At 39.7% G+C, this 13013-nt stretch overlaps 1 protein-coding gene across 3 annotated transcripts in view; it reads right to left on the bottom strand.

Annotated features, from left to right (window-relative positions):
* ankrd11 (ankyrin repeat domain 11) overlaps positions 1-13013 on the bottom strand; it is a 79722-nt gene that overhangs the window by 53235 nt on the left and 13474 nt on the right. For 2 of the 3 annotated variants that reach the window (XM_028402575.1, XM_028402577.1), the window contains exon 2: positions 4713-4790. The exons of the other annotated variant lie outside the window; for it this stretch is intronic. The gene's annotated coding sequence lies outside the window, so the exon portion shown is untranslated. The remainder of the gene's footprint in view (positions 1-4712; positions 4791-13013) is intronic. 3 annotated transcript variants of the gene reach the window in all.

Raw genomic sequence — 13013 nt, 5'->3', positions numbered from 1 at the left:
CCATCCCAGGAGAGGTGTTGGCTTTCTAACAGAGTATAGCTACTTGAAACCAAGGTCAGTGCTCTGTAGCTGTGAGAGGGACAGGACAGTGGGGCCAGGCAGGGATAGCTTTGCCACATGTGTTGTGCAAGCTCAGTGAGTGTGTAACCAGGTATTTTGTAGATTTGTTTGTGTGTACATGCATGCCTTACAATTGGAAATGGAATTCAAATCACTGGCAGAAAATAAATAACTAAGAGAACAAATAACACATCCACACCCATTCAAGGCCACATTTCCTGAAACCAGATTCTTTTCTGACATAAACAAATCGGAATAGAGTCCGTTATCGCTGGCACCCTATGGATAGAAATTGTAGAGTAGGAATCTTAGCCACTTTCTTCACTCATTGAACATTTATTAGTGTTTTGCTTAATCTTGTCTGCCTATGACCTAGTCAGAACAGTAGGAAACCTATTGAAATATTTCACCGTGAAACAGAATTTTGTGAGATGTGACACAATTAAAGGTAGTGTAGGAGATTTTGAAAACTCAGTGAGAGTCAACCAGGTTCTTCGTTTTAAAGCAAAACTGCCGAACTAATTGGTTGCTATCGGACGTTGTAAACGGACGTTACACTGGCCTATTCACATAGATATGGAGACAAAACTCGAGATGTTGAGCTGCCAAGAGAATGTGCAATTTAAACAGCAACAAAAATGTAACCTGAATTTACTCTTTATATACTCATATTTGTTTAAACAAACTATCGACATGCCTGGCATATCATGTTTCATTGCTTATGCAATCTTTAGATAGAGACCCACTGAGAGCTGGAAAATATGAACAAGATTTGGACACAATCAACAACACCAAACATTTCTATTTGTGCACAACATCCACAGGGCCTAAATAAGGTTTAGTGGATGGACGAACCAAACCAAACTGTGTTCTGAGAGAGGGCTACTTCAATGTTATCTTATCCTCCCCCACCTTGGACAAGGACCTAGCAGTTCTAAAATTAGCACATCTAAACACAGTCTTTGGTGTAACTACTCCTTGATGGGAACTTGGCTTATCGCTGAAGCACTGAAATCACACTCAAGCCCATCTACAAATGCAGACGTGAAGCCAAGATTGCACCAATGCATAACAGAGACACAGTCCTTGACAGTCTTTATTATTAGATTAACTAGTATTAGAAGAAGAGAACACAGGATATGAGTAAACATGAAGAATGTGTCAGGCTACTATCTAAAACACAGTTCAAGCTGATGATAGAACAAGTAGATAGAAGTGTACAGGAAAGCTCAGAGACCACCAACATTATAAAGCAGCAAGCCTAAATCAGTCTAACCATCAGGTACAGATCCTGTTTGTGTGTGCGTGTATTAACATGTACTTAAGCTTGTGGAAAGCAAGGCCTGGAAAGCAACATGACCTCCCAGCAAAAAGGGGGAAATGAATGATGAAAGCAGACCAACATCCTGGGCTTATGTCTGTGCAGAGACAGTACTATCCATTTTATTTATGGTCATTTGGACTCTTTTGGTGTTTGTTTGAACAATGAACAGGGAATCACTGTACATGTAAATTAAATGCTTATAATCATTCCTACAACATAAATATGCCTCTAATTGTTCTAAAATGCTATAAATATAACTAAATACAAGCAGATAATTTTAAAATTAAATCTATGACCACACGAAGGGAAACTACAGTAAAGAGCAAGCTTAGAAGCTGTTTTGTGTCCTTTTCACTCTCACGCCTACAAGTTTTTTCTACTCACTACTCATAGTGCTAACTGGTCTGAACCTCCATTACACAGAGCACAGTGGCCTCCCACTCACACCCTACAAACAGTGGCTCAATGCCAGGTGGGGAAAGTGTGTGCGCGTGTGTGGTCAAACTGCACATGGCAATAGCAAAAAAACACAAAGAGGGGAATACCTAAAACTTATAACAGCCTGTCAAACTTCTACACAAAATAGACTTCTGTGTACTCACTGAGCATGCTGATGCAGAACCCTAGGGCAGGCAGTGAACCATAGTACTGCATTCCCATGCTTGCCATCTCCCTGAGACTGTATGACCTACAGCAGACCTCAAATTCCAGTGCAAAAAAGAGCTCCCTGCCATTTAACTTGCTATTAGCACATTTCTCCACATTCCAAACCACAGTACCTCGCCTGTTCCTTGCAAACAGACTTCTTCTATATGGCATCAGTATGCAGTCTGCCATAGGGGGAGGAGAAGGAGGAGCACAGGGAAGGAAAAGGAAAGGTTTGGAAAACAAAGCCCCTATGGTTGTCTCTCCAGCCGGGCCAGGCCGAGCCGCAGTAGCGGGGGCGAGTTATGTAATGTGACTGGTAGGGCCCACTTCCCTGTTCAGAGCTGCTGCACACACTAATCCCCTCTGAGGAACAAGCCCTGCTTTGGAGAAATAGGAGGAGATAGAGGGAAAGCTGCAAGAGAACTAGTGGAGGAGGTGTGATTACAAGAATTTTAGCCTTTCATCTGCACCAAATCGAACACAGAGACGCCTTCCCTCTCAGCCTCTCTGCTAGCAGATAACAGTTGGAATGATATTAGCAGTGCTGATGGCTGGATACAGCATAGAACAGAGACACCACTTAAACACAAACAGCCCGTCTGTACCCCCTTTCACACTGGACAAAAACATTAACGTCTGGTTTTGCTTGCAGCAGAAACAGGTCTAATGGGGACCCAAGGCAAATGACTCAGCAGCAGCCATGGCTATTTACTGGCTCTAGCTCCAATTGCCAGTGACGTAAACATGACACCTGGGTGGACCCAGCAATTTTTGCTCTGGTGCACCTCCACTGGCAAATTCAGTGACTCTTAGCAATGTCAGCCACAAACACCATCTGTCTAGATTGACTACAACATTGTCAGTGCTCACCATTCTGCTTTCTGTGGTGTACTAACATTGGTTACATTCTGTAAACCCAGAGTATAGCCGCAGGTTTTCTAGCAGTGTGTTCATGATGTTGGAACATGACATCAGGAAAAAAAGGAAAAGCAGACTTTATGGGAATCAACTTCATTTGTACACTGTGGCGACTCTACATCCATACCTTCATATGAAAGTAAGTCAATGTCAAACCGACAAAAAACTCAGGAAAAAAGCAAAAATGCAATTTCCCCATTGTGGGAGTAATAAAAATTTCTTAATCTTAATCTAATCTTAAGGAAGGGAGCAGACAGACAGATATGGCAGCAGGTTTTTGTGGTGAGGAAGAAGTAATACACAGACATAGTCACACAGGATCACAAACGAAGAAATAGTTAAAAAAAATCACAGGGAACCTCAGTTAGTTCTGCTAACCATAGAGACCAGGTGGAGGATTTAAAGCAGTTAAAAATAAAAGTCTGATTCTGATTTACTGAGCCGCTTGCCTGGAAACCATGTGATAGCAGTCACATGGGTGAGGAAGGAGGAGAGTGGCTGAGGGTTTGTGTGTGTGTCCAGCACCCAAAGGCAGATACACACACAGCCTGTATTCCAGTGCTGGCACCAGAATAAGCTTTGTGATCAGTTTCCTTGGTTTCCACTGACAGTAAGCAGATATAGGCAGCTCAGAGAGGTAAACAGAAGCGGCTCTTGCTGTTGCATCGCCACAGGCACAAAGACATCAGAGAGGCGGATGGGAGGAGAGTAGGGGAGTTAGAGACGGAGAAAGAGAGATGAATTTGTGCAGGAGAAGTGGGGGCTAAGCTAGTCATCAGCAGTTTCAGCTGTTGTTGTCAGAGGCAATGGTAGCCAAGACACTGATCACTCTGCAGACCATTTTTATTTACATTTCCAATGGTTGTGTAATTCCTGTAAAGAATATAGGCCTCCCCTGTCACATTTACCCTTTTAGTCTATCAATTTGCCATATTTCTGACCAATGTTTGGCCATATAGATATAGATATAGCCAAACTTAATCAAATGCATGTTATATATTTTATCTGTGAACTGCAATTGCAAAAGAAATTCCATTCCATGATACCAGAAAGTGTGTTGACAGAAATATGAACAGCTTTGTCCTCGATCAAGAAGTGGCATTTATATAGTTTGATCTGCATAGAACTTTTACTTGTGAAGCAGTAAATCTGATGAAAAGACGTAGAATAAAAGTACGAAATACAGTAAAACTACTGTCACAATAATTGACATGCACACACCCGTGCTGTGCATGTAAGAGTGAAACAGACAAGAGAGTAATGGAGGGCCTTTGTTGGACACATGCTAGAGCTGCACTACAGAAGCTGTGACCTACTTTTTATAGTCTAACGCAGACAACACACACAGCCATCTGACAAAGGGACAGGAAAGCAGAGGTTAGGCATGCACTAAGCCCCATTCTTAATACATGCATTCCAGTGGATAGAACTGAATGCTGCTGCTTTCAGCCTGCCTGTTGGTACAAGCATCTCCTGCACACACAGTCTCCTGCATACCTAACAATAAAGAGTAGTCTGGTGTCGATTTTACATTTGCTAAAACTCACACTTAACACTTTTATGTTACATAGCACTACTTAAGGTACAAAGGTTTTTTTGATGTACTCGAGTAGATTTGTTACAGTTTACACATAGACACAGACAGACAGACAAAGACACAGTGTAATGTACTGCAAAACATTACAAAAACAAACTAAAAGAAAGACATAACTAGCCTTAAAAACAATAAAAGTGGGTTTTAAGGACAGATTTGTCAACATACCGATTCCATGGCTGTGTGAGAATGTCAGTGGGCTAAAATCCAACTAGAAAAGCACCTGCTGCAGCAGTCCACAAAATCCTGAAAAACAAAATGAAAGAAAAACCCAAGGATTAATGATGAGGACAGCAGAAGTAGTTTCACATTCCTTGCAATGGGCAGCTATTGGGGTAGAATGTAGGTAGGTCATGTTTCCTCTTCGCAAATCAGTTCTCCCACATTTCTTTGTCAAACAGCAAAATGCCTATGGTATAACTACATGCAGGAGGAATTAGGTCCACTGTACTAGTAGTGGGCACTTGGAAGCTTGTCTTAATCAAAAATAATCACACTTGTCACCTAGTTTATGTCCTTATGCATCTGTATATGCATCAGAAACTTCTTGTCCTGCACCATATATGCTGGTAAAATATCCTCGGTAGACACATATTTTTGTGGCAAAGCATGAAAACACACAACAAGTAGAATAACCTGTACATTTTTAGTTGATGACATTAGCTTGACATTTTTCATATTTACAATATCTGGTAATATTTGCTGCCACCACTGGACAACTATTTTGTATAAGGTATTTGAACCAGACAAACAAAATCTACCAAGCAGAAAAACAGTCTGATGCCATTTCATGGACACAGCAAAGAAAGACCAGAGTTGGAAGCAAGAGACAAGTTCAGACAAGTACAGTGACAAGTTCACTGGTATATGTTCTCCATAGTATTTTATTTGTATCGTTGTACTTAATTAACTGTAAAAGCATAACAGCATACAGAGTAATCCCAAAGTCAGTAAACTGATGATAGCCCTTCCCCCAGTCTCCTCTTAACAATGAGGACAAGGGTTTATCAGGATTTAGGCTACGGGACATATAGGGGTATTTAACAGAGGCCCCGTGTTGGGGTGGCATTCCAGCGATTATGGGCCACACCTCTCCACCCTGATCTGAACCAATATTCGTTTCATCTAAAATATTAAATATAGTTTCAATCTGGTTTTAAGGCATTGTGAAGGAACTGAAGGCCTCCAAGTCAGTAGCATCTAGTTGTCAGCTTTAACACAAGTGGGGTGGCAGGTGGGAATGCGAGACAGGATTAAGGCCAGACCTGCCTAGGATGGCCTGAGTGGTAAGGAGGATGATGGTTAGATGCGCATTTGTATTTGTTCTGGAGTGGAACCTGTGGGGCTTTCCCAGCGGGAAGTGCAGGATTGACGGATTGTCATAATCCTGCCAGGAAACACAACGCAACACTACCAACAGAGTTTTGTATAAAACATAATGACAATCCACCTAGATCATCACCTGACTGGATCATTTTCACAAATCTCTAACTTAAGGCTAATCACTAAGGGTCATAGGTTATGTCCTTAAAAATTATTATGCCTTTTAGTGTAGTGTAAAGTAAAATGTCAAAGCTCAAGGACAAAAATGTATTAAAAATTGTCAGGATTTAAAGTAGACTGTTACTTACAGGACACATTTCTCTGTATGCAAGAAATGAGATTTTATGCCATCACTGACATACCCATCAGGAACCATTTACACTCACTCGTCAATCAAAGAGCCTTTTAGTTAAGTTGTGTTTATTACGTTGCACAAGTTTTAGGAATCAGAAGTAGACTGGAGGTGAAAATATGAGTCTCCTTATCTTGTTTTACATGTTGTGGATGGTATATGATATGATCGCAATATATTTATGTTATAATAGATAACATTAAAGATCATGTTCTTTTAAACAATATTACATTCCCCTTTCTTATAAACTCTGCCTTTAACTAGGGCTGGGTGATATGGCTTTACCCGATTTACGATTTTAATCAATTTTTCCAATGGACTTATGTTGGCAGACAGTAGCTAACAAGTTAGCTAACTAACAAGCCAGAACACCGGCATCATGATTGAAGGACATTAATATAAACAAAGTGTGCAGCGAGAAATCTTCAATCTTCATCCACATCTAGTCTAAAGCCTTAGCTTCTCCCTGACTAGAGGCTTGAACTTCTTAACACCATACAAATTCCTCATTAGAGATTTTAGCTAAATCTACCCTGAGTGGGCTAAACTGGCCAAGATAGCTTGCATGATCCCATCTCTAGCATGACTGCAGATAGAGAGAGAGGTGTGTCTCTGCAGAACCGCATCAAAACAGCGCATGTTGGATAATACCATTGCAAGTTGCAAGAGACACTGCACACTTTTGATTATAATTCAGCTGCTGCCTACAATTCACTGCAGGAAAAATGCATTTTGAAACTGCCTGAAACATGTCAAGGGATCTTTTTCAGTTAATATAATTTTTATTGCACACGGGCTATTTAAAAACGCATATAGCGAACTGATTTTTTTTTTTATATTAAGCTGGCAGCACACTGCGTTATTAAAATGGCATGAGACAGTCCCAATGTTTTTGCAATTTTATCATGTTAAAAGAGCACAGCCTTGTGCAATATTTATATTAGAAGTTACGCATGGGGGAATCAATTGGTGACACTTCTATTTAATACAGCCTATACTTTACAATTAAAAGATTCTAATTGATATGCTTTGATATCATTCTTATATATCCTGTAAATATCCAATAAAAACCGCTGCCAAGTTTTTCTAATAGAAACAATTAATTAAAATTATAAAGTAAGGCTCAGATGGTGGCACCAAACTGTTGGCTTGTGCCTACACTGTTCAGAAACTAAATACCATCTCAGCTCTGGCTTGGCCTTTTAAACCGCAGAAGTTGTGTTCTTCTAAGGGACCGGTCACACTGACTGTAGCCATCTTTCTCTCTCTTTCTCTTGTCTGCACTGTCATGTATGTTCATAAATTTTGTCTCTATAAAATATATTATTTTACTGAAGTAAAACTGAAAAATCAACCACACAAGGCATCAAATAAATTATGTTTAATATTTGATCCTTATCTTCTATAAAAGTGCATTGCATTTTTTTGTATTGATGGTATTGAAAATGATACCATCGGTACATGTATGCCCTGCGGTATACCTTATTACCTTAGTACCACCCAACACTAATATATCTACATCACAAATATCGGCATTTGTCTCAAAATATCTATATCGGTCAAGCTTTGATAAATATTATTCAATATGGTTCCATTTTCCTCTGAACTTCCATATTCTACTTTTGTTGCCATGAGTCAAAACTGTTTTATTAAAAAAACTGAAACAACAACAACCACAAAAACAGTATGTTGGGGGTGGAGTGGTTGTGTACTGGATGACACTGACAGGAGTCTTATTAATGGTTTTTTCCTGGCTAATTAGCATTGACTGGGCTACATCACGGAGGATGTGCAGTACACACAAAGTACGCTGACTAGACACATTTCAAGAAAACATCAATAATATCCTATTATATCCTAATATAATAATCAGATTTGCTACTACAAAGACAAAAATCCAACAAATCTGTGTACACATTTTCAGTGTTATTTTTAAATACCATAAATATATTTGTTGCAAGGCTAAATCAGTAAACTTGACAAAAAGGTCAGAGGTAAACGCCTGCCTAACACTGAGCTCCATTTCAGATGTAAAGGCAGTGCTTTTGTGAAATTGGTATTGAGCTGAGGCCAAACATCCAGCATTGTCATGCATAATTACAACTGATTTCTCATTCAGCATCACCATGACAACATCTCTGCATATTAGATTCTTCTAGGTCTTCACGGTCCTAGTTATCTAACAGCTGAAATACCAGCAGTGCATTTTACAGTTTACCACAGCAATGCCGTATTGCCATACATTCCAACCACAAAGCAGCTGCCCTACAAGCTTACAATCCTAATTTTAATGGTGAGCTTCAAGAAAATTCAGAGGCTGTATTTAGCTATAAATCAGATAACCTCTCAGGAACAGATCAGAGCTAGCTAAAAGGCAACCTAGAACAAAAATACAGACCCTTGTTTGATTGTCTTCGGTACAGTAAGCATTACAGCACCTTGCCCACAGTGTAGCCTCTTTTAATTTTAAAGGGTTCTCACAGAATGCCCACAAAAAAACTCAAATGTTGTTGGAAAGATACAGGACCCAGAATGGTCCTGAGATTCTAGAGACCCTGCAATTCCTGCAGAGATAAAACAACTGCTTTGAATGTCTACGATGAAGGTGCTCAGATCAGGTTTTTTGGGGAGAATCACTGATCTGTGGAAGCAGAACAGACAATGACCAATCACCACCGATTAGGGGCCCATCTGAAGCCAGAATATACTCTTTACAGTCACTACAGTGACCATATCAGTGAAAGATTTATACCTTCCAAAGCATGCAGTAGCATCTCTTTAAGTTTTAAAACAAATTAAATCCATCCAATAACATTTTAAATGAAGTAAAACAATATAGTGTGCTTTATGAAGACTATAATGAATGAAGCCGACAGATTTTTATGTTTTATCTTGTTACTTACAGTACAAGCAACCAAACTTCCAAATGTTTAGAGAAATACCAATCAAAAAGCAGGCTAGATAGGAATTACAAGTGTGCCTGAGGTGTGCGAAAGGTCTGGCACCCTCCGGTGCAGGGCAGCACACGCATTTTTTGTTTAGCATTTGAAGTCTTTGAAGTAAGACCAGAAGTCTGAAATCTTAACAGGACACTTCCAGTTCAGTGGTCGTCATAGCAATAAAATATCCAATGTTGCAGAATTACCAAGAAGAGCGATATGAACCTCCTGTAGTAAGTGGACAGTCTTGTCTAATGACTACAATGAGTCATGGACAGAATTTTATTTTATTTTTTCCACTGCAGTGTAATTTCAGTAGAAAAAAAAAATCTATCAATATAGAGCCAATATCAGTTTCGGATTATGATTTGTCAGCAGACAATTAGTTTGAGAGCAGTGGAATCTCTTTACATAATATGTTTAACAATAAAAATCTCTGTAGTGTTGACATCTGATAGCATATCTATTACTCAAGTTGGTCATATTCTATCATTTTGCCTGTACGTAAAACAACAACTTTCCAAAAGTTAACACAAATAATCAATTTTAATTGCTTTTTAATTTCAACAGTATTTTGAAATTAAACACCAAAATAACCTATGACAGAAAGAGCCACTGAGAGAGTAGGAAAAATAGACTGAAAGAAAAGCCTAAAAAAGGGGCGTAGTGCCTATAACATCTGCCAGGAATGGATGTCACTAGAGAGTTCAGTGAGGGTCTATGCATAGATGCAAGTGATGAACCCACTCTTTTATTAAGTCAAAGCACTAAACCAAATAAACAATAGGAAGCAGCAGCAGCACAATATAACAGCCTGGTTTCAGCCTGCAGTATGTCAAAGCATCAGGTATCAGACCTTATTGTAATATCTTCACTAATTAGATTCAGTCATCTGCTCTCCTATGTGCAAACACTGGAGGAGAAACCTGACACTGGAGGGTGTGGGGAGACAGCTAGGGGGAGGGGGACAGAAGAGAAAGAGATGCATACCACACCTCTTCAAAAACATCTACATTATTGATAAAGCCTGGTTTCTGCAGGGAGGGACCAGGGCACACCAATCCTTCACATCTCAAACATTAGCAACCAGGCAGCCCCATCTAAATAGGTTTACTTAAGCACCCAATACACCAGTGTGAGATAAAGTATTACCACAGAATATGACAATGAAAGGCTGTAATAGCAAACACCCAGGTGAAGCACAAATGGCTAAAAAGAGGACTTCCAAAAGACTGCTTGGATTAAAAAGGTGTCTGTTGGATGGCTGGAATGGGTGGAACAACAAGCCAACCAAATAAAAGCCTGATATCAAATGAAAGAAGACAAGTGTGTGGAGGAGAAGGACAGAGGGGATAAGGGCTGCAATGAGAAGGCAGCAGCAGCACTCGTGACACAGTTAGCGACAGCGCTTGTTTGTTCAGCACAGCCATGCCGCGGCAAGCTCAGCTCACACGCTCACTCTCTCAGCTCCCCATGCTACGGATCTTCTGCTGTTGTCAAGGTAACAAGCTCTCTGGACTGGGAAAAAAAATCCTCACATTCAAAAGATGTCTTTTCAAATGCTGGCCTCAACCTGAAACTTGCATGTGTTCTTAGTATTCAGCCTGTGCATTTGATGGTTGGTCTTCAAAAAGCGAAGGTTTTTCTATTTTCCATAGAATATAAACATTTTCAGAATGCGTGTTTGCTCTGATTTAGCCTAAGTGAAAAGACGGGACGGTAATGCTTTAAAATATCGTATGTTTATACATATTCTGCATAAACTGGCAGAACCTGAGGAAGCCAGAGCTGCTGCATAGACAAAACATGAGAAAGGAGACAGTGCCAAGCAGCCCTCTGACTGTATTATGTAATCAACATGAATAAACAGAATAATGTTAAATCAAAATCTGGCTAGTATTCACAAAGCCACATCAGATGCTACCAAACAGTTGCTCATAGCTAGCAGTACCGATGTCCACTTCACACTTCTGGCTTTAAATGGTAGTTTCAAGACATACTTCCATACAAGGTATATGGTAAAATGGTCTTTGCTGCATATAGCTATCAACTAGGCATGGGTTGGCATGTGTGTACTGTGCTGCCACTGTCAAGTTTACAGCATAATTCCTAGTCAATGCTCCAGAACAGTATTGCTTTTCAGATTCATTTTCTCCATGAGTACATCTCAGCTACAGATATTCTAGTTTATTTATTGTGAGGTGATATAGAAAATAACACACATATATTAAAGAGCATTCCTGTTTCCCCACACACTACAGGATAAATTATGGTATTTTTAGGTACACATAAACAAACATACAGTCCACCCACAAAAGAAGGGTCCTGTACAATGAAAATCAATACACTATATCGCAAATGTTGTTTCATGACCACTGCATATATTCCTCTCTCATCATGAAATCCCACACTGACCAAACTATTGGCCTGCCAAACTCATGCCTAGTTTTGTAGATTATATATAAATATCAAATATTAAATTTGATTTCAACCATGTAAAAGTTGAATAGTCAGAGTGTTGAACAATGGCATTATAAAGTAATTGAAGGTCAGCCATCGTATTCACTGGAAGTGATTTTTTATTTGATTTTTTTTTTCAAGAAAGCTTGCTCTTCCATTCAGCCTCACACACACACAACCTGAGTATTTCCACAGTTCTGCCATTTGTCATTTCTGTTGCCATGGTTGCAGTGAAAGACAGAACTCTATGAATATTGGAAATGGAGGAGTAGCAGCACATGGTACATAAACACCCGCACATGCTCTAACACCACAGAACAAGTCGACTGTGCTGGTTCTGAACACAGCCATCCGTTCACCCACACATTTCTCAGCCAGTTTAAAAAGTAGGCATTTAATAAATATCTCCAGCTGACACACATTGTCTCCACACTTGTACTACATCATCTATCCAGCAAAAAATTCAGCTCTCCCACATAGGATTGTGAATCAAACATTCAGTGTTCTTTAAAATACTGAGTGTCTCTGCATCAAAATTAAGCTAATATGATCAGAGCCACTAACATCTGCCTTAATTAAGAAATTAAGAAACCTTTATTAGTCCCACAATGGGGAAATTGCTTACGAGCTTAAGAGCGCCATACACCAGTGAGTACACTGGAGGCTATGCGGGTAAAGTGCCTTGCCCAACGACACACACCAGTGACTAGGGAGGAGTTGGGATCGAACCACCAACCTTCCGGTTATTGGACAACCCTGCTCTACCACTGAGTCACTGCTGCCTTGGTCTTCAGTCGACAAGATTACAATCAATATTAATTCAAGGAAACTGGCACACTTCAGAAGTGACAGGTACTTATTCAGTAACCCCCAATCCAAACATGAAACCTATGCAGACACAAATATATTTCCCTATGCTTTTGCATTGACATTGGTCATTTCTGCATACCTTTTCTATCTCAGCCATAAAATCCATCGGTCTCCATTCAAGCACAACTCGGACCCTCCAATCAAGGTTGGGACCAAAGTGATTGACCAACAAAAATGTACATTCAAACAGTAGAAGAGCATTATCCTTGTTGCACTATTCCTTAATCTTCTGCTTATTAGCCTGCCAATTCAAATAATCCAACAAACTCAAACTGCTGTTTGTTGTGTTACTTGCTGTGGCTTGTTAATGGTGTTGTGAGGATTTGCTTTGCATTTCATATAGTTCATATTTGCAGCATGTGGTTTGTCAAAATCATAAAAAAATCTGCTAGTGATTTTGTCTTACTTCAGCGATATAAAGGGTGCCACAGCATCATGACTTTAAATGTATCACATAAGAAGCAAGATTAACTCTTTGGTACAACAAGTATTTTTGACTGTATCAAACATTATGCCATTGTCACC

Source organism: Parambassis ranga, chromosome 3 (genome assembly GCF_900634625.1).
Source record: "Parambassis ranga chromosome 3, fParRan2.1, whole genome shotgun sequence".
NCBI classification, from domain to species: Eukaryota; Metazoa; Chordata; class Actinopteri; family Ambassidae; genus Parambassis; species Parambassis ranga.
Note: the sequence above shows the minus strand (reverse complement) of the source record. Positions and strands in the feature narration are given on the sequence as shown.